The following is a 5,549-nucleotide window of genomic DNA, read 5'->3' on the forward strand; positions in this document are numbered from 1 at the left end:
TCTGATGTCATTTGAACAAGCTTGTTTGAAATAATAAAAATGTCTTCTGTTAGTATTATCTATATTATAAAGAAGGGAATTTGGGGACCAGCAGTTGGTGTAATGGCTATGTCGCTGGACTCCTATGTAGTTGACCATGATTTGCGTCTGGGACCTGGTGGCTTAAACTCACACCGGGCGCGTGTGCGTGCGTGCCCAAGGTCTCGAAAGGAGAATGGAGGAGAAGGGATTGCGGTGTGGCCACCCCCTCTGGGGAGTGATTTCTCACTTTCTGTTTCTCTGTCTCTCTTTCTGGTGAGCGCACATGCCCTATAGCCAAAACCTCTCAAAAACAAAAAGTTTTTTTTTTTTTTAACTTCAGCTCTTATTATTTTTTAAGTTTATTTCTTTCTTCTATGAACAAGAGAGACAGAGACACACACAGAGACAGGCACCCCTAGCAGGGTCTTAACATTATGATTCAGCCCCAGCTTTAGCCAACTCTGGATCATGGGCACCCCTGACCTGGCATGTTCAGGGAAGTCTCTGGATGCTAACTAGAAACTCTCATGTGGGCCATTCTCACTGAGTATTGCATTACTGCTGCACCTCTTTCTGACCCTCTACTTCAGCCCTTATTTAACAACTTACTATTACTAGCCTCCATACTTCATTGTGGAAAAACACGCATCTACCTACTCTGCTTTCTCTTCAGATCATATTTCTTCTAAAAAATTATGCTCACCGGCTGCTACTTTACTATATTTATGGTTTGTACTAATTTGTCCTATGTAGAATAAAAATCAGGAGAGGGCCAGCTGGTGGCATAGTGGTTAAGGTGGCTGGATCCCACATGGCCAATTGTGCAGTTCAAGTCCCAGACCCGGCATCTTGAAAACCACCCTAGGTATGTGTGCATGTGTACCCAACAATCCCAAGAGAAGGGAGGATAAGTGATAGGGGTGTGACCATCTCCCTAAGGGGTGCTGTCTTACTTTTTATCTTTCTTTCTCTGTCTCCTAGTCTCTCTCTGGCGAGTGCATGTGTCCCATGGCAAAAAAAAAGAAAAAAAAAACAGAAAAAAGAATAAAAGAAAATCAGGAGAAATAGCTTTTGACCACTAACTGTTCTTTGAATAAAATAGATAAGTGGACCAAAATCTTGCTTTTTGTAGAAACAATGTCCCTTCTGTATCCAAAACTAAAACTCCATAAGTTTCCCTCCTTTATTTCTAATAGAGCATGTGCACATGAGAGAGAGAGGGAGAGAGAGAGAATCTTCTTCCTGTAGTCCACCAGCCTATTGGATCTTGGGCACTCACACGCGTGCCCAGAGTTTCAGTCCGATGGGGTTGCGGATTCAGACCTTGGTTGCCATGTGGAATCAGCTTCTCTTGAGAGTACATTATTACTGCACTATGGAGCTAGCCCTACCACTCGACCAGTGTTTTGATCCCCAAATCTTTTCCAGACACCCTCAGATCTCACGAAATAATTCTTTTTTAAACGAAAAATGTTCTTTTCTGTAACTTTTTTTTTTTTTTTAACACAAAGTTTTGCTGTGCCTTGATCCTCCTGCCTCAGCCTCCTGAATAGCTGGGACCACAGGCCTATGCCATCATGTCCCACCATTTCAGGCAGGGTCTTGCCATGTTTCCCAGGACTCTCCTGTCTTGGCCTTCTGAGTTGCTGAGATTACAGGTCTATACCACTGCCCCCAATCTTTAGCTTGGACTGGGAATCAATCCCTAACTTTCCATACTGTCCCAGCCTGAGGAATATAGTGCCCCAGCAGCATGTACTACCACAGCAGGATCATGTAACTTGAGTTGTTTCATTTTTTAAAGTTTATTTTTCTATGAGCAAGACAGTGATTCAGTATCTCCATCAAGGTCTTCACACTGCAATACGCCAGCTTCAGTTAGCCCTGGATCATGAGCACACAGGCGCCTGGAGTTCTCAGGTAGGTCTTCAGACAAGAATCTGGAGTCTTCCCATGTGGGTCAGTCTTGTAGTGTTGTGTTTTACTGCCATGCCACTGACTGGTCCCCCGTAACTTGAATTTTATGTATTTATTTTTAAACTTTTTAATTGCCAGAGGACTTGAATGTTTTCTCAGCAGTCCTCCAATGAATGTGTGGTCAAGCTGCAGTCCTTTTTCCTGCATCTCTTCATTCTGTCAGGATTTTGGGCATGCATGCACATATGTGTGTGTGTGTGTGGGGGGGTTCAAGCCACTAGGACTGGGATTTGAACTGCAGTTGGCCTGAGGGATTCAGCTCCTAATGCATAGCACTTAACCCCTGTGCTACAGGGCCAGCCCTTGAATTTCTTTCTTCTTTGTTTTTCTCTTTTTGTAATTTTGCTATAGGGCATGTGCACTTGCTGAAGGAGGGAGGAGAGAGAGAGAGAGAGACAGACAGATAGACAGACAGACATCCCCCCCCAAGGGTGGATGGCTACATCACAATCCCTTCTCCTCCATTCTCCTTTTGGGATTTTGGGCATGCATGCACATTCACCTGGCGTGGTTTTCAAGCCATTGGGTGCTAGACGAACCATGCAGTGAGCTTTGTGGGATCAAGCCAACCTAACCTGCTGCCTGGTTATGTTATATTTCTAATTCACCAAAAAGAAAAAGTCATGGGAACCAGCAGTTAGCGTAATGGCTATGTCGCTGGACTCCCACGTAGTCGACCGCGGTTCACGTCCCGGACCCTGTGGCTTAAAACTCACGCCAGGCGCGTGTGTGTGCGTGCCCAAGATCCCGAGAGGAGAATGGAGGAGAAGGGATTGTGGCGTGACCATCCCCCCTAGGGGGTGATTTCTCGCTTTCTGTCTCTCTGTCTCTCTCTGTCTGTCCAGCGAGTGCACGCGCCCTATAGTGAAAAACCTCTCCAAAAAAAAAAAAAAAGAAAGAAAGAAAAAGTCATTCACTCAAAAGAAGTTCACTGAGAGGGTAGATCTTATGTTATGTCTTTTAACCACAATTAAGACAAGATAAAAGAAAAAGCTCAAGAAAGTTTCCTTTTTTTTTTTAGTTTTATTTTTTTTCATAGGTTGTATACACTCACCAGAGAGATAGAGAGAAGAAAAGTAAGCAATGTTTTAAAAAGTAAATGGGGGTGCGGCTAGCAGGTGGCATGGTGGTTGGGATGCTGAAGCTCCACAGGGTGGACCACAGTTTGAGTCCTGGACCTGGTGGCTTGACAATCACACCAGGTTAACATGTGTGCATGCCCAAAATCCTGAGAGGAGAATGGAGGACGTGGGATTGTGGCATGGCCATCCCCTCCCCTGAGGGAGGAGTATTTAACTTGCCACCTTTCTCTGGTGAGTACACATGTCCTTTGGCAAAAACCTGGGGAGGAAAAAAGTACATGGGCTTTGTGGTTTGGGCAGCTGGATTCCGTATGGTTACCTGAATGGTTTGAGTCTCGCACCTGAGGATTGAGACACATGGGTCCAGCAGCTTGAAAACACCAGGCACATGACATTGGTGCTCAGAATTCCAACATGTTGGAAAAATGGAAGAGAAAGAGGTTATAGCAACTGGATCCCACATGGTGACTGGGTGGTTGGAGTGCTGGAAAACCACATTGGGTGCGATGCCCAAAATCCCTAGAGGAGAATGGAGGAGAGATCATTGTGTTGCCATCTCTCCCTGAGGGATGCTTTCTCAATTTCTTCTCTCTCTCTTTCTCTCTTGGGTGACTGCACGGGCCCTATAGCTAACTAAAAAGAAACAAAGAAATAAAACACAACAAAATGGTAACAAAGAATAATAAAATTTTAACAAATATAAATTATAATGTGGAAACTATGTTAAAATGCCTTGGCTATTAACTGAATGAGATAAGGAGGTCAATGTAACTTTTGTAATATGTATATAATGTTTCATGTAAGCTACAAAAATAACCTCCACATCACCTGCTGGTCCCTTTTATTTTATACACCATGATTCTGTATATTTGATAAAGAATTTTACCAATAGCTGTGTTTGACCTTCTCCAAGCAAAATATTTGTTTTTAACTTTGTAGTTAATTATACAAGTGTCTATTACACAATGACTTCTCCAGTTTTTTCCTATAATGGATATAAATTGATATCTCTTATTTTCAAAATTCATACATGTCATACTGAAAAAACCTTTTGCATTTATTCTGGGAAAATACATTTCACATGATAGAGAAGCTGTTGCATTTTGTTAAAACATGTATAATGGGATTGTGTTTCAATTCTTAAATTTATATGATATATGTTGTAAGATTCATGAAAAGATAGTTAACTTCTAATGTTAAAATTGTAGTGCTGGAGACCAGCAGGTGGAGGTGGTTAAGGTGTTGGCCTTCTACATGGCCCACCATGGTTCGAGTCCCAGACTTAGCTTGTTTTCTCCTTTTCCCTCTTTTGCTACAGGGCACATGATGTGCCCTGTAGCAAATTAAAATATGATAATAATGATAAATAAAATTAAATAAAGAATTAGTAAAGAAAATAAATTGTAGCGCTGGACCAGCCAGATAGCATGGTGGTTAAGATCCCACATGGCCAACTCTAAGGTTCAAATCCTGGATCTGGAGGCTTGAAGCTCACACCAGGTACATGTGCAGGGGTAGGGGGTAGGTGCTCCAATCCTGAAAGGAGATTGGTAAAGGGATTGCAGTGTCACCCCCTTCACCTAGTGATTTCTCATTTTCCCTCTCTATCTTTCTGTTTGCAGTAAAAGCACCATCCTATAGCAAAAAAAAAAAAAAAAACAAACGACAACAAAAACTCCACAAAACTGTAGTGCTAAGAAAGGGGGTGGGTGGAATAGTTTTCCAGAGTCAGATTCCTTGTTTAATGCTTGTTGGGTTTCTCTTACTTAACATTGTTTCTTTTTTCTTATTAACAATGTAGAATCTCTCTCACAGTTTTGTGAGGATTAATGAGTAAATACATATAAAGCTTTTGTTCAGTGACTGTCCCGAAGGACACAATGCTTCCTGCTATTAGAAAATTAATCTGTACAGTCATTTTACGATTTCCTTCCTAAAAATCCCATCACACGGTCCTTATTATTAATCAAGGAAAGTTACCCGCTCTTAATCAAAATATCTTCTTCATCCATTGCCTCTAGTTTTGGCTGTCGGTATTTTTTTTTATATTACCAATTCTATAAGCAAGCGTTCAAAATATTAGTGAACTGAACTTTTTCTCCAGGGAAGAAGGTCCTTAAAAAGAGGAAAAAATAAACTCTAGAAAGGATTACACATCATCATGTGACGGCTAAATTTAGGCTCCCTAGAGAGGATTTACAAACTAAATTATCTGCATGACCGTCACCAGACGAACCCGCCACGAAGCGAAAATTTTTAGTAAAATATTCAATGTAATCTCTTTTCGCTGACGTCACTCGGTCACTGACCCCTGACGCAAAGAAGGCGGGACTAGGGCGACAGCTGGCCTTCTTCCTCGCTCTTCCCTCACTCGACTGGCTGACGTAGGCACCAGTCCTGCCCCTGGCCGACTTGGGGGTTCCATTGGCTAGTTTTTCCCAGGAGGGCGGGCCCGGGGGGGGCCCCCCC

The sequence above is a fragment of the Tupaia chinensis genome, unplaced genomic scaffold (assembly GCF_000334495.1).
Source record: "Tupaia chinensis unplaced genomic scaffold, TupChi_1.0 Scaffold145814_1, whole genome shotgun sequence".
NCBI classification, from domain to species: domain Eukaryota; kingdom Metazoa; phylum Chordata; class Mammalia; order Scandentia; family Tupaiidae; genus Tupaia; species Tupaia belangeri.